Source organism: Marmota monax, unplaced genomic scaffold, assembly GCF_021218885.2.
Source record: "Marmota monax isolate L192 unplaced genomic scaffold, Marmota_monax_Labrador192_F-V1.1 WCK01_AAM20220418_F8-fsc00041, whole genome shotgun sequence".
NCBI classification, from domain to species: domain Eukaryota; kingdom Metazoa; phylum Chordata; class Mammalia; order Rodentia; family Sciuridae; genus Marmota; species Marmota monax.
In genome coordinates, this window is record NW_026695238.1 from 11,751,728 (window position 1) to 11,772,591 (window position 20,864).

Consider the following 20,864-nt stretch of genomic DNA (forward strand, 5'->3'; position numbering starts at 1 on the left):
AGGTAGAAGGAGAAGTTACAAATGCATGGATGGTATTAAGTCGGGTTTATTGAGAGGTTAGTAAAGGATGATATTAATAGACATGGAAAAAGGGGAGGAGTTGGTTTGAAGGTCAAGATAACCAGCTTTGCTTTAAGCCTGTTGAGCTGGAGATGTGCAGGCAGGTAAAGATGAGCAGGAGGCATCTGAAGTTAGAGGAAGAGATCCATGCTGGAGAAAATACTTCTGTCTTCTTACCATTTCCTCTTTTACCAAAGGCCTTCCATGGCTGAAACAGAGCAGATGTGAAAGATAGAATGTAAAGAGTAAAAAGAAGGAAATACTAAAGTCACAACATAAGGAGCATTCTAGAACAAGGAAGAAAAAAATTAAAAAGTGAGAGAGCTTAGAATAGACTTGGAGTAGTGTTGGAAGATAGAAGCGAGGAATGGGGAAATGTAGGGGGACCAAGTCAGGGGCAGAAAACCTTACAAAACCTAACAGATAGGTGAACACTGAAGACGAGGGATTCATGAGATGTCATTTAATTGGGTGATTTATTTGAAGTGGTTTTGCTTTTGGTAAAACCAATAGAATTCAGATTGCAAATCCTACAACACAAATAGGTGGCTGAAGAATAGTTTTGCTCACTATTTCAGGGACTCCATGATAAAGTGAGGCTCAGGGAGATGTTAATGAAGGATGCAGGGTCACATTTGTCAGCCATTGAATAATCCAGGGTGTCTGTGTTCCTTTATCCTAAGGTCATGAAGCATAGAATGGAAAATACTTAGATAGGGAAGAAGAGGTTGAACTGGGAGATCAAATGCTCAGTTTTTGAGGGACCTAGTAGTACTTTCATCTGTTACCAGCCCATGAGTCTCTGCACCTGCCTGCTCTCCACATGGGCACATTTTGGGTCATCTTGCAGAGTCTTAACAAATTGAATTAATCCTGTATGCTGGAGATATACTCTTGCTTTTTTACCTCCTGTTTGGTGAGGTTGAATTACACTTATCTCAAAGTAAAAAAGGCCTCATCCGCTGTTCCTGTCCTAAGCAGAAAACAGTATAGCAGGAGATATGATCTGTGCAATCAAACCAGCGGAAGTAAAAGCAAACAAAGAAACTAGCACATGAGAGAGACGTCAACTCCAACTATTTCTGCCTTTTGTACTCAGGTAAAAATTTGAAAAGATGATATCAATATGAATAAAAATTCCCTGGTAGTGCACCTCGCAAAGATGGGCAAAGCATGATTTGCAGGAAATGTAGGTAGGAAGGATGCTCTTTCTCTGTTCTCCCATCACACTTCACTAATTAAATAACGTCATGTCCATCACCTTATCTGTCTCCTCTTAAATGAACACTCTACATGCAAAGGCAATGTGCAATGCACCACTGTGTCCTTGTCTTGGAATTTGGGCACAAACAACCAGGAAAAGAAGTTGAAAGGAGATATTACTGAGATAGAAATGAAACAGAATGTAAAATTAGTCATATCTGTGAGAGCTTCAGTGTCACAGAGTTAAGAAATGTCCATTGTTCACAAAGCTTTATGGAGCTCAATCCTGACCTTTTTGCTGTTATTATTTTCTGTTTTTGTGGTGCTGGGGACAGAATCCAGGGCCTTGTGCATGCTAAGCAAATACTCTACCACCAAGCAGTAAGCCTAGCCCAATGATGGTCTTTTAAGCTCCAGTTGTTGAGTGTGCTGAAATTGTGTTTATGTTTGTGTGAGTACAGATCAATGTATCTCCCACTTAACCCTAGAACACCTCACCTCAGTGTTTGGCTTTGCATTACAGGTAACAAAACTGAAACTTGGAGGAGCTCAGAGGGGACCTGAGTGGGGGCCCCAAAGATACCATATCCTAATCCCTGGAACCTATGAATGTTACCTTGGGTATGCAAAGTTCAGGATCTCCAGGTATGAAGATTATCCTGGATTAACTAGATGGGCCCCAAATGCAATCACATGTATCCTTACAGGAGGGAGGCAGAGGGAGATCTGACCACATATAGAGGGGAGTGTCACATGAAGATTGGGCAGGGAGAGATCTGGAGATCCTGGCTTTGATGTGGTGGACCCTCAGCCAAGAATCACTGCAGACACCAGAGCCTGGGAGAGAGACACTTTCCCCTAAAGATTAGGAAGGGAGGGGGCCCCAACAAGACTTTGCCTTTGGTCCAGGGATATTGAATTTGGTCTTCTGGCCCCCAGAACCTTGAAAAAATAAATTTATGTTGTTATAAGTCATCCAGTTTATGGGAATTCATTAAGCAGCCCAGGAAACTGACAGCCTGAGTAACTTGTCAGGGTCCCACCCCTATAAAAGAGTTTTTCATCATAAATTCAATGTGGAAGAAGGATAGTAGTGGGTAGTCCATTAAGGGAAGAAAGATAACTGGTTAATATTTCTTAATTTAACCATTAATTTTGTACCACCTACTGCCCACTTTTTTTCCCTTGGAATGTGATCTGCTAAATGGCCCTTCATCCTTCCTATCCACCCTCCCATTTCTTTCTATTTTGGAGTCTCTTCAAGGAAATCTAAAGAGAGCATAACATCTAAAGCTAATTCCCATGTCCATTGATTCTACATTCATCTTCTGTGAAATTAGAGTTTGCACAGTGTCAGAGGAGAGAACCACCATCTAAATCATTGCTTGGTTCTGAAAGCCCAGCAGTGAGAGAAGACGGAAAGAGACATCATTACTTTAGTAAAGCAGCTGTAACTGGGTCTTTACCAAATTGAAAATAAGATTGTGTTTACTTTGCAACGTATTTCCTGCCTCTGCACTGGCTTTGAAAGGCATCCACCATCCAGTGCTCTCTGAATTCCCAGTGTCAGAATTTCCTTTGGTGAATTGTTTTTGCTTTTCGTCAGGTGCATAAAATCCTTGATTCAAGACAGTTTTGTGGTCCTGATTTCAAACAGAATGCTCCTACTGCTTCCCCAGGTAGGAAGCAGCTCATGGAGGTGATTTTTGATAGCCTTCATTTGATTTATCAAGTCAAATTTGATTTTATGCTTAATTTAATGACAGTTTTTGTCCCATATATTTATGGTGAACTGCACCAAATTCTTATTTTTTAGTTATTCACATGTAGCCAGGAATTTTTCTCTTCTGATTTTTTTTAATATGATAAATGGAAATTTTAGATTTTCTATAAACTGTTCTTGCTTTCCTGATTCATATCTGATTTGATTAAGGAGATTATATTTTTTGTATATTGCTTGATTTAATTTGCTAATGTTTTGTTTAAGAATTTTATATTTATTTCTGAGTTATGCAAGCTGAAATTTCCTATTGCCAGTCTCCACTCTCTGGCTTTCAATTCAAGGTCATTCTGAAAAAGGGGAATGGAGAATTCCTTCTTTTCTCCTCCAGAGGAGAATCATCTGAACTTGGAACTGCCCATACAAAAACTCTAAAGCCAGCTATATAGGTCTGGTATTTATTTTGATATACCATACTATTGTTTAAATTATTTTAATATTCATAAAATTATTTAGGCTTTCTATTTCTTATTGTACCCATTTTGAAAACATGTATTCTTTTTGAATTCACCTATTCTGTCTGTGTTAGATATTCACTGGTAAAAAATTGTTGATGACATCCTCTTCTTATTGTTTACATTCCAACTTTATCCATATCACTATGCTTTATTCAAATATTACATACCTGTAATTTCTTCCTTTATTTATTATCAATTTGGCCAGAAGTTTGATTATTGGTAATCTGTTAAAGGAATCAATTTTGAATATTGTTGACCTGCCTAATTCTTCTCAATTTCCATTTTTATGGATTTTCTTTTTTTTTACTTTTTTAAAAAAATTTTATTGTTGGTTGTTCAAAACATTACATAGTTCTTGACAAATCATATTTCACACTTTGATTCAAGTGGGTTATGAACTCCCATTTTTACCCCATATACAGATTGCAGAATCACTTTGGTTACACATCCACTGATTTACATATTGCCATACTAGTGTCTGTTGTATTCTGCTGCCTTTCCTATCCTCTACTATCCCCCCTCCCCTCCCCCATTTTTATGGATTTTCCCTGACATTTATTATATACTTTCTTGCAGGCTCTTAGAATGTGTTCTTTGTTCTTTCCAACTCCTAAAGCTTTTAAGCTCTAGGGATCTTCTCACCACACCACTCCCACTTTTCTGACCTCCACCACATTGGATTTTACATTCTCTTCTTGGCTACATAGTGCTCCTAGCTGTTCCTAAAAAGCATTAGGCTTACTCTTGCCTGAACTAACTCTGCCTGCATTGCTTCACCTCACTTTCAAGTTTTTACCCAAGTTGTATCTTCCAGTGTCCTTCCTCTTCTCTTAAACACTACCATCTTATTAACTCCTAATGTAATACACACTCGTTAATTCCTATAACATATTTCATACACTACATAATATACCTATTAGCCTCAAATGGATCACCTTGCCTTCAAACTTCAGTGTTTCAATGGGTGAAGTTAAAAGGATCAGAATGTTTACATGTCTCTTTTTTTCCTAATAGGAAATCCTATATTTTGTAATTTGAGGAGTTTTGCTTATTAAACTCCAAATATTCAACATTGTATGGTTCTCAGTTAGGGGAAATCAATGTATGATCAGAATTATTAGATAACAACAGCAAAGCATTTTCAAGGATTAGTGAACAGGAGGCACATCCGGAAGAACTCCCAGTACAGGGGAGGGGGCAGCAGAGGAGAGACCACTGGATATGAAGGAGTGGATTCTGGTCTTCGCTGGGTGTCAAGACTGTCCATGGTCACTTTGAGTAATGAGTGCACTCATGCTGACTTGTTGGCACTTTGGTTTAGGTAAATGCCATCTCTTCTCTCTATCCAAATGATAAAAATATACATTCCTTTAAAATAAAGAGACTATCCTAGGATGATACCTACTTCCTCAAAGAGCTATGAAAAGGACCCCAGAAGATTGTAGAATTGCCAGATATAGGCTTTTGGGTAAATAAAACAAATTTCATTGCTGGAGAAGAATATATTAGAAAATATAGTTAAGAAGATTTGTAGTCAGATTTCTGGGTGCCTTCAGTATTTGATACTGTACAAGTCACTTAATTTCTTTGACTTTGGTTTTTTGTATGTTTGGTTTTTTATCTCAAAAGTATGTTTTATTGTTTATTTATTTATTTTTGCTGTACTGGGGAGTGAATCCAGTGGAACTCTACTGAGCTACAAATCCAGTCCTTTCTATTCCCAAATAGTTGCGGTTATAGGCATGCACTACTATGTCTGGCTAAAATAGGTATTTTATAATATTCCTTGCATATGAAATAATGTATTAAGTTCCTGTCTCTGTTCTAGGTATCATGGATACAACAAGAACAGTATATCACATGCCACTTCCCAGGGAGTCAAAGGTTTACTCAGGGAAAATGCAAAGGGGCTTCATGTTCAGCAGGAGGTAGCCATGTGCACCAGGGTGCTCCGACTCACTCAAATGCACAATGTGCTTGATACAATTGTTTTAATTCTAGTGAGATGTTTATGTGATGTCTGTGACTTGACAAGGAAGGTAGCAAGGGGAAATATTTCTAGTTAATATATTCTGGTGGAAACACTTAAATTTCCAAACTACTTAAAATGCCTTACAGCATTAAACTAGTTATAAGAAAAGCAATTAAATGAATTGAGGTGAATTTGGCCTTGAAGTTATTGACTGACTCCTAATTTCACAATAAATTTTAGCAGGTTGGTCTTGATTACTCTCAAGCAGGAAAGCAATCTAAAACAGTTTATATGTATCAAGAGCGTCATGATCTCTGAGGAGGTCTATTTGTCACGTTCTCTGCTAGTGAAGCTTTAAAAGGGAGGCCATGGATTTCATTTGATTCTCACCATTTCAGACAGTTGCAGGATCAGGTTCAGTAGAAAGTGAATGTAACTGCAGGAGGGCCATCTTTAACATTTGTGCTGAACCTACATTTAGAAAGGAACTCTGATCAGATGAGTTTAAACCCTAAAATCCAAAAGAAGCTTTAAGTAATTGCTCATCTTTCAGAGCTCACCATTCCCTAAATTATATGTTTGGCAATAAGTCAAATGATCATAGTTGTAGTCATTAGAAATCTGCCTGAAACATGTCAGGCCCATGGTGCGGGGAGGGAAGGAAGTTAATAAATTTGATATTAGATTAAACTCTTCTATTGGTAATTTTATATATGCCTGCATAGGGAAGCACGGATCACAGCCTAAAATAAACACATCACCCTTATCATGTTAGAATATATGGTTGTTTGATTTTTTTTTTAGTGTTTATTTATTCTAACTTGTTATACACAATGGCAGAATGCAATTCATTTCATATTACACATATAGAGCACATTTTTTCAAGCCACTGATTTACACATAGTATTTGCACACCATTCGCGTCTTCATACGTTTACTTAGGGTAATGATGTCAAACTCATTCCATCACCATTCCTACCCCCTTACCACCTCCCTTCCCCTCCCTGCCCTTTACTCTATCTAAAGTTCCTCCATTCCTCCCATGCTCCCCCTCCATCGCCATTGTGAGTCAGCATCCTCATATCAAAGGAAATATTCGGCCTTTGGTTTTCTGGGATTGGCTTACTTCACTTAGCATTATCTTCTCCAACTCCATCCATTTACCTGCAAATGCCATGATTTTATTCTCTTTTAATGCTGAATAATGTTCCATTTTGTGTATGTGTGTATATACGTATATATCAAAATTTCTCTATTCATTCATCTACTGAAGGGCATTGGGGTTGGTTCCACAGTTCAGCTATTGTGAATTGTGCTGCTATAAAAATTGATATGGCTGTGTCTCTGTAATATGATGTTTTTAAGTCCTTTGGGTATAAATCAAGGAGTGGGACAGCTGGGTCAAATGGTGGTTCCATTCCAGGTTTTCCAAGGAATCTCCATACTGCTTTCCATATTGGCTGCACCAATTTGCAGTCCCACCAGCAGTGTATGAGTGTGTCTTTTTCTCCAGTAGGGTCTGACCCCAGCTTTTCTTTTCTTTTGCCAATCACCCATTCATCCAATAAGCGGTTAACAAACGTGTAATGTGTCTGTTTCTTGGAATTACAAACCACGTAGACCCTGAATTCTAAGGCCACAGTACTGAGAGGAAGCCAGAGCTCATAATGAATGAGGCAAACCCTGTAAGTACCGTCAGCTGGAGGAAGTGCTCACTATGCCTAAGACAGAGAAGGGAAACTTCCATAAATGGGGCTTTGATTAGGTAGACCCTTGAAAGAAACAAAAATAATGGCATAGCAATGGAAAACAGTTGTTTCAAGCACATAGAAATACAAGGAGAGGGAGGGCATTGTATATTGTGGAACTTCAAGCAGCTGGCATTGTCTGTGTGTTAGGAAATTCAGTGTTGGGGGAAAGTATCACTTGATTAGAACTGGGCTGTGGCCACAGTGGTTAGAATCCTGCTCAGCATACTTAGGTTCTTGATTCCTACTCATGCCATAAAATTGGAAAAGCCATGGGTAAAGTGTAGGGGTTCCGTTTCTATAAATAATTACCTCTGAATGTGTAAGAGCTCTTGGGAAAACTGTTTAGTATCTTCTCATTTAGATGAAAGTGTTTGTTTTATGAATAATTAATACATATTACATAGCCTTTAAAATCATATTTATTCAAAGTAAAAACCATGCATGTAACTTCAATATAACATATTTTAAAAAGACTTAAGGAAATCTCACAAATCAATAACTACAAGACAACCAAGCCTATAGAAAAATGGGACCAAAATGAAAAAAATAAAACAGAAAGTTGCAGGGCCAATCTTTGGAAAATGACCTGGCTATAGATCAGCCTCCCAAAGAGGATGGCTGATGTCAAACCCATTTCAGTATAGTTGGAGTCAGTGGAGGCTTATGTTGATATCTGTAGGAAACAAACTGCAGTTTCTGAGCAGTTGAAATTCTTGTAATCAGTAGACAGTTTGGGTTCCAGAATGTTGGGTGGTCCTTATCAAATCTATCACATTGAGGCTTCCAAGGTGGGGCTGGGGTTGTGACTCAGTGGTATAGTGCTTGCCTAGAATGTGTGATGCCCTGGGTTCATTCCTCAGCACCACATAAAAATAAACAAATCAAACAAAGGTATTGTGTCCAACTACAACTAAAAACTAAGTGTATATGTGTATGTATGTATGTGTATATATATATATATATATATATATATATATATATATATATATATAACTTCCAAGGTAAGCAGTGTTCCAAGTTAAGCAGTCTGGCAAGACTGCAGACTTCCAGACAGGCTGAAATTTGTAACAAGGCTTAATGAAGGATGGGTAGAGAAGCATGGAAGCCAAATTGCGTAAACTTAACCTGTGCATGTTCCATGGAGGGTGGGGGAAAGCAGCATGCTCATGAGTGTGTCACAGTGCTGGCCACAAGAACTTCAGTTTTGTTTTTCTCGCTAGCAAACAGAGGTGGTAATTATGACACCCAGCCTAGGTGGGATCCCATAAAAGCAAAGCAAAGTTTATCTAGGTCTAGATTCTAAGCCTATGGTTTTCAAATTTTCTTTTGCCTACAAATCACCCAGTAGTATGATTTTCATAGTATATATTTTCAGTACTTAAAATCCCACTTTGCTGCAGCATAACGAATTAGAATTCAAATCTAAAGCTGGAAACTGAAGGTCTATGTCCTCAGAGAAGAGAATCAAAAAGAAGGTAGTCCTAAAAGTTTTACGCTTATTCTACTTTGACTCTTGACTGACTCTTAAGTTATGAATGTATAAGATAATTGTCAAAATAATATAGGAGACAGGAGACAGGATGCCAAAATGGTGATCAGAGTTTTCATTTATGTTGTGGAGACCAACTCTGGGGTTCTAAGATTTTTCATGTTATAAAATCCTTTATAAACTCCACTATATTTTTCTTTAGCATCCACAAAGGCTCTCACCATAGAAGTCTTACGCATAAAGTAGGGTTTGGGAATAATGGATAAGAACATGCCCTCATTACAGCTAAAAAGTATAGCAGAATGATCCTTTGCACTATATTTGTTCATCTCTTTGAAAAAAGATAATATTTTTATAATGTTAATCATTAAGTAGAAGAAATAGGAATCTTGATTAAAAAGGCATTTGATCAGAATCAAGGGACACAATAGACACAAGAAACAAACCCATAATTTATTTGGATATCCAGGCTGAAACTCTTAAAAGGGAAAAAAAACTACAATAAATATGTTTAAGATTATGAAGAAAACTATTAAGAATGTTCAACTCTTTGCCATCCTGGGAAGTGCTCAGATTTCTTTTCAAGAGAACTTGTTGAGAGACATATTTAGCAGATAGAGGCTATATGTTCTCCAAGTCACCTTAGATTTCACTAAAAACCATTTGCTATTCCTTTCAAAATTGTCTACATTTCTCTCTTCTCTCTTCCTCTATAGGAATTGTGTCTATAAGCTTCTGAATCATTTTTGGCTGTGGGTAATCATTCTTCTGTGATTCCCCCCCATTTTGTGATTTTTTTCCTATTAATAAATTTGTGAGTCTTTTTCCTATTTTAACTTTGGGTATAGGGGAAATTTCCCTTCACTCCTACAATTTCAATGAAGTTTGAAAATATATATTAAAAATGTATGGAAGGCCTAGCAGACCCCAACCATGAAGAATATGTATGTATATCACATAAGTAAGAGAAGTGATGTCAGAAAACATCTCAATTTTCCCTGACTATGGCAGTCAGGCTGACCTACAGGACTGAAAATGCAGAGAGGTGTTTTCTCTTATATAAAAAGGAAGAGTTAATAAGACACTCCTGAAGCTACACATTCCTCTCTTGAGCTGTACCAACTACCATCATTGCCACCATCTTCTTGGCCAGTGGTATCATCTTCAGATGCTACACTATAATGGATTTTGACACTAATTCCCCTAACACCTACATCCTCCTCACAGCACTAAACTGACCCAAAGTTGGCCAATTAAATGTGTATTTGGAATTAAAAACAAGACTCAGTCTAATATGGACTATTCAATGTACCTCAGAAGCTACTAAGAGGCCATGCACAGTATCTGCCATGTGCAGAGAGACAAGAAAACGGCTGTGCAATGATGGGTCAGGGAGACAGAGACAAGAGACACAAGTGTCGTAATGACAGTTTTACAGTTACTTCCTGATCCTAGTTCTCAGACAGCCAGTTTACATTCCCAAGTTTGGAGAGATAACCCTGTTCACTCCAAATGAATTTCTATTTCATGGCCAGCTCACTGGTTTCTGTTACTTACACTGACAAATCTTGACTAAGATTCCCAGGACCTATTTTCCTAAATGTTAAACCATGAAATAGGTAAAGGTAATCATGTATGTAGCCTTGCTCGACTGATGACCCTTCACACAGTTTCACATTCTTTCTATGAGAAAAACTGACTCAAGTTTCAAACAGTGACTCACATATTTTGAAGAACTTGCCTTTGAAATATGAAGACTACCTGTTCTGTTTTTACTATATTTCTGCTTCCCTTTTAAACTAGCACAAACACTTTCTTCTTCGTCTTCTTGTTCTTTTTTTTTTTAATTTATAAATGACATAAGAGGCAGAGCTAATGCTTCTCTCTCTATTCTGGCAGCACACGTTGGACTGGATCGGGGTGTCTCTGACTCAATTGGCGAAAATCATGAAAATGGTAGTTAAGATATTTTTAAAAGGAAAATCAAAGAAACAAAGTAAAGTTTATTAAAATTCCTACTGGGTCACTCCACATTTTTCCTCTAGTTTTACGACAAGAAAACATTCCAAATACAAAATACTTGGCTTGGGGTTTTGCTTTATTTGTTGTCTTGTTGTCTCTGTAGTTTTAACTGCTAATTTCCGCACAGATTGACCAGGAGTGTCTAGCAGGATGGAGCTACTGGTGAGCAATTTCCATTTAGGTAATTTAGGTAAAGTTCTGCTTTCTGTGCAGGCTTCCCAGCATTCTCCAGTTCCTCATTTGCAAAGGCTCTTGTTTTGATCTGCACAAAGCCTCTGGCCTCTCATTTCTGCAACTTTTCCATCTGGTAGCCAGGAGGTCGGTGGAGTCACGTAACTTCTTCTGGCATGGGCTGCCCAGGGTTGCACACTGTCGCAAGCTGGGCACAGACATGTGAACTCATTTGAAATGTTTATGGCATTTTATGACTTTAACTCATTTCCTGCTCCTGTGAGGTTACCAGGATATTTGTTGGGAAATGATAGTACACACGGAATTTCCAATGATGAAGTAATTTAATATTTTGGGTAAAGAAGAAAGTCTTCAAAATTTTCCAGTGACACTCTATTCAAAAAAAAAAAAAAAAAAAAGCATTCACACGGGATGTAAAGGACTCTGAGCTCCTACTGAAAGTACTTGAGCAAAATGCAGTATTTCTAAAAGAACTTTCAAAAGACTCAGGGGTAAAAGACACTTTGAGTGGGATTTCTTTTATGAAACTTAAACAAAAACCATTGGTTTCCCCACTTAGTGTTTTGTGTGTATCTTTAATACCGACTGCTGTGGCTCTAGTATTAGAGCTCTAGTATGAGAGGATTGCAAGCAGTACCTCCTAAATATCATGCAGAACAAAAGAAACAATCAGTGAGGTGAATAGAGAGCCTATATCTTGGGAGCAAATATTTACCACTCACACATCAGATAGAGTACTAATCTCTGGGATATATAAAAAACTCAAAAAGATAAACAGCACAAAAACAAATAGCCCAATCAATAAATGAGTCAAGGAACTGAACAGACACTTCTCACAAGATGATATACAATCAATCAACAAATATATGAAAAAATGTTCATCATCTCTAGCAATTAGAGAAATGCAGATCAAAACTACTCTTAAGATTTCATCTCACTCCAGTCAGAATGGCAGCTATTAAGAACACAAACAACAATAAGTGTTGTTGAGGATGTGGGGGAAAAGAGACACTCATACATTGCTGGTAGGACTCCAAGTTGGTGCAGCCAATATGGAAAGCAGTATGGAGATTCCTTAGAAAACCTGGAATGGAACCACCATTTGACCAAGCTATCACACTCCTTGGTCTATATCCAAAGGACTTTAAAACAGCATACTGCAGTGATACAGCCACATTAATATTTATAGCAGCACAATTCACAATAGCTAAACTGTGGAACCAACCTAGATGCCCTTCAGTAGATGAATGAATAAAGAAAATGTGATGTGCATACACAATGGAATATTACTCAGCAATAAAAGAGAATACATTCATGGCATTTGCAGGTAAATGAATGGAGTTGGAGAATACAATGCTAAGTGAAGTTAGCCAATCCAAAAAAACCAAAGGCTAAATGTTTTCTCTGATATGAGGAGGGTGATTCATAGTGGGCTTGGGAGGAGGAGCAGGGGAGGTTTAAACAAACTCTAGATAGGGCAAAGGGGTAAGAGGGGAATGAAAGGGGCATGGGGGTAAAAAAGATGGTGGAATGAGATGGATATCATTATCCTAAATACATTTATAATGACACGAATGGTGTGAATATACTTTATATACACCAGAGATATGAAAAATTGTGCTCTATGTATGTAATATGAATTATAATACATTCTGCTGACTTATATAACAAATTAGAATAAAAAAAAACCTTTACCATATTACAAAAAAAGATCATGCAGACCAGCTCTTTTCCTTTTTATTATAAAATGTATTATTTTTGTAGATACATACAAAGAAGCAAAGATGACAGCACTTCATAATTTCACTGCTTAATCTCCTGTCTTAAGAGTGATAATGAAATCAAATAAATATACACATGGTAATGTTTAGAGTAAAAAAAATAAATAAAATGGAAACTCTCCATCCTCTCCATTCTTGCTTCTCAAAGGTAACACTGTGGACAATTTTGACCCAGTGTACAGCATGGCAACTTCAGTTATAAACATGGAATTTTTCACTTTAAGTTTGCTTCAATGCTCTTACCCACACAATAAAACAGTGACTAGGTGATTTTTTTTTTTTTTGTAGAAAACACAAGTAATACACATCTAAGGATGCTTATAGCTACAGAGCATATATTTTTAATAAAAGCAACAGTGCTTTTAAAAATGAACTATTGTTCATATAGGCCTTCTTTCCATTTTAGAAATTATTCATTGTTTAATACTTTGAAAACATACATTGGGCGACATCACCACTAATTGTTCCCTATTTTCTTTTTTGTTTCCTTGGAAGTGTCCTGCTCATTCTCACATGTTTATTTTTCAAGGGAAACATTAGCATTGTTTCTTCAAGTCTGAACTTGCCCCATGATACACACATGAACACCCACGTGACCAGGCACACATGTGCACTCACACACACAGTGGTTCCTTCTTATCCAGGGGACATAGGTTCTGAGATCCCCAAGTGGGCACCTGAAACTGTATACTATGGAACCCTATATGTACTATTTTCCTTATACGAACCTATAATAAAGTTTATTTTATAAACTAGAAATTAACAACAATAACAAATAATAAAATGGAACAATTATAACAGTATAACATTATGAAAGTTATTCAAAATTCATGAATTGTTTATTTCTGGTATTTTTAAATTCATAATTGAGCACGGGCAACAAACCACCACAGAGTGAAACTGCAGATAAGAGGCAACTCCTACAATTTGGAGTGCATTTAATTTAAATTTAAAAAATAATAGTGATGTTTTCATTGTCATTGGTATATACTGATTTATTTATTCTTATTAAAACATGAAACTTGTTATTTCTTTTTCTTTATTGCAGTGCCCAGAGCCTCCAGGCCAATGCTACATAGAGGTGAGATGAGCATCTTCAATGTAGCTTCAGGGTCAAAGGAAAATAATCTCATATTTCCATATTGAATGTGGTGTTAGCTGAAGGGTCTGGGTAGATCTTATGAGACTGAGGAAGTTCCAGTTTGCTGGTGCTTAACTTGAATCTCCATGGAAATAGCCATACAGTGTTTTTCTTTATTGTTAAGGAAGGCATCTACATTCATTGATTTCTGACTATTAAACTTATCTTGGCCAGGTGTCCTGATATCAATCCAATTAATCATCATATATTATCCCTTCTTCATGGGATTGAATTTGATTTAATGTTTGTTTAGGACTTTGCCTATCTATATTCATGAGAAATATTAGACTGTAATTTTTTTCAATGTCCTTTTCAGATTTTAGCGTCAAGGTCATGAAAACCTCAAAAGTGAACTAGGAAACCTTGTGTCTTTTTCATTTTCTGAGAGAATTTGTATCTCACTTGTGTAACTCCTTCCTTCAATATTTGAAAAAATTCACCTGTGATGCCATCTGGTCCAGAAATGATCTTTGTGAAAAAAACCCTTTTAATTTCCCATTCTATTCAATGTGAATATAGGAATGTTCAGATTTTATTGTTTGTTGTCATTTCAATTTTGTTGTGTTTTCAAGAGATTTTTCTTGTTTCTTCTATATAAGAAAATGCTTTGGCTTAAAGTTGTAGGTGGCTGTGGTAGGGTGCATGGTGGTCCAGGGTATCCTGTTGTTAGGGATCAGACAGATGAGGATGGTGGGAACATGAGGTTAAGAGAATAATTCCGTTAAATGGGCCCACTGTGCTAACCCCCACATGTTTTTTTTTTTTTTCCAAGAAGCAATTTACCTGCAACCTTGCCTGGCTTCCATGGATAGGATAGGATATGTTACATTCCTCAGGAAACTACCTGTTCACTGCAGGAGAAATTCAGGTCCAAAAAAATGTTAATAAGAGGAACCCAGGGTACCCTGAAAGAGAAGCCCTTTTGTGACCAGATCCTGAAACTCTGGGAGATAAGGGTAGTTCCTTATCTTATACAATCTGTGAGACTATATGGTTAAGAATCCAATTAGAACCAGTGAGCACGGGCCAAGGTGACTTAAAGTTGCCACGGACAGTGGGGACTTGAAAAGTCTGATGTCATCTTGCTGTCAGTCAAAAGTTGAGAGGTGGGGACCTGGGTGGGACTGTCTGGAACCTTCTCTGGGATCCCCAATAAAACTGGAGAGCTGAAGATGGCACATGGTCCCTCTCCTCCCTGAGAGGTCCCATCCTCTCCCTTGAGAGTATCTCCTTTTCCTTTTCCCTATCCTTTAGTAAACTCATCCCTGTAACTCTGAGCAACATGTCTGAAGTCTTTCTGACTTAATCACAAGAATTAAGGGTTTAAGAGGGGGATTGTTTGTGCTGCCTCAGTTTCTCAGAAGGTCCTAGCTCCATAACACTGTGTCCCTGTACTTACACTAGGATGCCCCCCTCACTGGGCTTTGCCTAATCAGCTGAGGCACAGAAGACCCACACACATGAACGAAGGATTCTCCTTCTAACCCTCAGGGAGTCAGGGAGAGAACCCTCACCAGAACTCAGCCTGTGGCCACCCTCATCTCAGGATTCTAGCTCCCAGAACTGAGTAAAAAGGCTTCTATGTTTAAACCTTCCAGTCCCTGGCATTTGTGAGGGCAGCCCAAGCAGACTATATGGACTGCGTGGACCACAGGTCAAGTGGACTTCATTTTTCATTCTCCAGCATCACTCCATTATTAAAATCTGTGTAAGCTCTTTAGCCTTCTAAATTCTGCTTTCCATTGAGTTTCTTTCTTGGAAATTACCATGAACAAATGCATTTCTTAGTTGCTCTGTCCTTAACTTGGAAGGAGTTGCTCTGAAGACATGTCTGGATTCCCCCTGCTCTGGTCCCCTCCCTTCCATGACATTGTCCCTCAATGTCTTGCAAATCTGATGGTCCCATCTCTAGCTTATTTCTCTGAAGTCTAGCCAGACTACTGTTTTCAACCTTGATTCTCTGCTTTGCTGCAGTAAGCTGGAAAATATCTTCAGGGGAAAGATGGGTAAATGTGGAGCTCATGTTCTCTGCTTTTAAGGACCACACTGCACCCAATGCCTGTTGGTTGTGATTGTACACCTTCAACAGTTGCTTTCTTCCTGTTGATGTCCACATGTACAATGGTACTGTGGGAGATTTGGTTCACTTCAAGTTCCTTTGACCTAACTAGAACTTAATTCTGATCCAACTGAATTTAAAACACTAATTAAGCATTGTAAGTAGGTTGCGAGTCCCAAGGTCTTAGTAGATTCAATTAGGAAGAAAAGTTGTTCAAAGGAAGAATTAATATTGTGCTTCTGAATGAGTATATTCCATTGCTTTTAAATTTTCAAAGCACTTCTGAAGAAAAAGACATTTGTAATTTATTAAAACTGTTGTTTAGTGATTGAACCTTGCACCTCAGATGTTAATTAAGCTTTCTTTTCTGGGATGATTATTTAGTTTTTTGAAAAAGTAGCTACATATGCTGGGTGACATGAGAATGTCAAATGCGGGTCTACCTTCCAAATTACTTCCCCTTACAAATTTCCTTTGTTAGAATACTATCTTCTCCATTGAAATTAAAAATTTACTAAGCAAACTCCTGATTTTTTTTTTGTAGAATATTGAGTGCAGAGAGAATGAAAGGAAGATGAAAAATAAATAAATAAAATTTGACAGTGCAGGGAAGAGATATGTTACATTTTCCCATGAATCATTGATGCAGTATGTTTTGGTTTTCCTGAAACCTTACAGATGTCACAGTGACTTGGGGAGAGTAGTAGCTAAAGTAGTTTTATAGCAATAAAAGATTATTCGGTAAACAACATGTATTGCTTTCCCATACTTTTCCTCTTTTATGTGTTTCATTCATTCAACGAATCCTCATTGAAGGGTTCCCATTCTGTGCTACCTACTTTTCCCACACACGGGGATAAGACAATAAATCAGAAGGTAAGTTTAGTGCTACAAAATCTAACGAGAAGGGCATGCTGTGTGTTACAAAGAATACTACAAAAATAAACGCTTTCATTTAAAAACATTTTGGATGGCTGTGAATATAGCATTAGGCAACTTTCATTACTTTAAATAAAATATGCTCTATATTTTATGGAATCTGTAACTGAAGTGGATTTTCTATTAGTCAGCTTTTTCACTGCTGTGACTAAAAGATATGACTAGAACAATTTTAAGGAAGGAAAAGTTTATTCAGGGGCTCACGGTTTCAGAAGTCGCTGTCCATGGGGAGCTGGCTCCATTCCTCTGGGTTTGAGGTGAGGCAGAACATCATAGCGGAAAAGCCTAGCACAGAGGAAAGCAGCTCCCATGAGGAGCAGGAAGCCAGCGAGTGACTCCACGCATCAGATACAAATAGGTACCCCAAATCCAGGCCCCTGATGGCCTGCTGCCTCCAGGCACACCCCACTTGCCTTTAGTTCCCACTCGGTTCATCCCATCAGGTGACTGATTCGCTGATTATGTTAAAGCTCCCATAACCCAATCATTTCTTCTCTGAACCTTCTTGCATTATCTCACGTGTGAACTGTTGGTGGACACCTCACATCCAAATCGTAACATGAGTTAAAATACGATAAAACCATTTAAGTATAAAAAACAGTCTTTAATATTTTATCAGAGGTAAATGACAGGTTGTTTCAATACAATGTTGAGATTCATGTCAAGCTGCTAAGGCAGAGGCCCTGCTCTGCTGTAATAATATTCTATGGTCTCCCGCATATCCCACTAGGTGATGGTACTTATCTTAATTTTTATCTCTTTACTAAGAAAATAGAAGAAATAAAAATGATTAGCAACAGTACAAACTTTGTGTTGTCTAGGAGAGCAAAGCGGCTTACACTCAGTCTGTGGAGGTGGAAGGAAGGTGGGTTTTCATGGCTTCCGATCAAGACAAGGGAAACTGTCTTCCCCTTGCTGCACAGAATCAAAGCCCTGGCCCCGCCCTGCTTACGCTGCCACTGGACTTCTGACTAACCCCTGAGCCCTCACCTCTACTCTTCTTTTCTTGAAGGCAATACGACAGCAGGAATCTCAGATCTCTATCTACCCCCTTGTTCCTGCTTACAGTGCAGCTTTATTCTGCATATGGGTTGGACTAAGCTTTCATGAAAAGCACTGGAAACCCATCCCTCCCTCAGCCCCTTCCCTTGGTAGTAGTGCAGGTCAACATTTTGCTCTGTATTTTGCTGTGTGTTTTTGGATAACTCTGGGATACATCACAGATTGGACATGCAAGAAATTCTTTCTCCCTCGGTAGTGGAATTTGAGAATCCCATTTCAACACAATCTTTTGTTTTTGAATCTGCAAAGGTGTTTTAGTTCCTCTCCTGCCAGATTTTATTTTGATTGAAGGTATACGTTCCTTAATTTTAAAATGTTCTGAATTGGTTGTAATTCTGTGTCCCCCTGTAGGATACTACAATTACTTTTCATTCTCAAATCATACTTCTGGTTTTAAATAGGTTATTTCTTCTGAGGAGTTAGTTACTTTTTGCTATTTTGTTTTGTTTTTAATTTTAATAGCCATTTTGAGTAGTATTTTAAAATAAACTTTCCCATTCTGTAAGATCTTGTGTTAACTAAATTTAACTAAAAATACTAGAATTTGAAGCCAAGTTCTCAGAAGCTGGGTGTACTAAGATCATTCTAAGCTTTTAGTTGAGGGAATGTTTTTCCATATGACTGAGGAAGGAGGGAGAGTGGTGAAGAGGAAGGATGGATAAGCTTCTAACTGAAAACTTTCAAGTGGTTGATTGTAATAGAAACAGGTAGAGGTGGCAGTAAGGAAGGGTGGCAAAGAGTGCAGCAAGACTAAGCCTAAAATGTCATATAAAAGACATAGGCTACTTTCCTAACCAGAGTTTTTTCTAACATGCTCAAAAATTAGTTTGCAAAGAGGATAATATAGAGTCACTTTTGTGAAGATGATTATAAACCACAAAAATAGAAAAAGGAGAAACGGCATGTATGTGTAACGTGCTGGAGATCCATATATTAATACATCTACCTGATGAAAAAAGAATTTTGGGTATTGAAACATGATATTAATATATGTTCATGCATATCTCTTACATCTAGTGAAAACCTTAAAAATTACCCTACGTAGTAAAAACCTTAAAAATTATCCTAGTAATGTATAACTTAACTTCAAATATTAAACCAACTTTTAAGCAGCCTTTTTAAATAATTGGAAAATTATTTGTACATGAGAAGATTATATATTTTAACAGCAAGAGGAAACTAACCGTCATTTTTCCACTTAGAAGTAACAGAGAAGATGATCAATTTTTAATTTATAATATTCAGATAACATCAGGACTTTTTATGCCTGTGAATCCTTTCAATTTCGTCAAGGAGAGAATAACTATAGTTGGCCCAGAAGGTCCTCCAGTGGGGCACCCTATTCTCCACCAGAGTTTACTGCCGTGATTATAAAGGATGGCTTTTGTTGTGAGAAAGCCATTTTTCCTGAGTACACAGCTGCAAGATTATATTTACTCTAGTATAAGCCACTCTCAATCTCAGTAGCTACTCCCACACTATCCATTACAACCCAGAGAAACTCATTTCCATTTGGTTAAGTACTCTTGTGTCTCTATATTTTTAAATCTTAATTCTTACAAATAGTCACTTTTATGTGGTCAGCAGCTCACATGATTCTTTGTTTATTCCAAATTCTTACTGAAATAAATGTGATATTTTTATTTATTTTTATTTCCCTTCTAGTTTTCCACTAGAAATAATAAAATCATTTAATATGGGTTTCATTACTTCCCTTTCTAGCCATTATGCATTATAATTAGTAATAAATAATTAATTTACTGACTCCATAAACAATTTCTTAGAGATATTCTACATACGTGTCAAACATTCTGCTTGCTGCTGACCGTATGTTTTATAAAGGCATGGAATTTGTATGGTATTTGGAAGCCTATGAAAAAATTATAATGATATATGCATTTTATAAATTCAGTTACATTGTTCTTTGGATGATATAAAAATAGAATAATATTGCTTTGTCACATTTTTTTCTTTGTCTATCAGAAAGAACTAAAGTGGGAGAATAGGGGTTGTGTTAGTTCAATTTGATATACTAGTATTTTAAATCTCTCAATTTCTATCTATTCCCTCTGTAGTCAAATATTTTCAATTCCATTATGTAGAGATAACATGTTTTATAGTTTTTAATAACACATGAATGAATTTCATTTTTAAGTGAACACACATGTTTGCCAAACACTTCTGAGTGGTATTTCAATTCAAAAGGAAAATAATAACTTTTGTCATAGTGTTCAAAAAAGAATCAATAATTTTGAGCATACACCATTAGAAGCTATGTCAGAAATAAGAGCATAATAGCACAATGCTGAGACAGGATTCCCTTAGCAGGTCATGGGTTTGGATCTTAACTTTGCCACTTATAATCCTCTTGATCTAGTTCCTTTGCATTTTGGTGACTGTAAATTCAATTTTAAAATGCTGTATGCAATAATATGTCCATTACGGGAATGACGTGAGGATCGATGAATTAATGCAGATAAATTGCGCCGCCTACATTGCTATGGTAAGTAAACTCAAAATAAATATTACCCACTATCATTAGCATTTGTATTCTGAGTATTGATAGATCCATCATCTGATTTAATGATACATTCTTATTCTTATTTCATAGTCTTGTTCTGTTGGAAATACAGTTGTTCGAAAAGGTGTTTAAAAAATTTCCCTGTTTTTCCTGCAGCCATCATATTTCATCATCTTTAATAATCATGAGATGTCTTAGTGTGTTTTCTGCTGCTATACCAGGATACCTGAGACTGTGAAATCCATAAAGGAAAGAAGTTCATTTGGCTCATGATTTTGGAGAATGAGAATTGCAAGAACACCTGGCTCAGTTTCTGCTGAGGGCCTTGTGCTACTTCAGTTCATAATGGAGAAACATTTGCAAAGAGATGAAAGGCAAGGCTGCACCTGCTGGATAACATCCCACTCTCATGATAGCTAATCCAGTCCCATCAG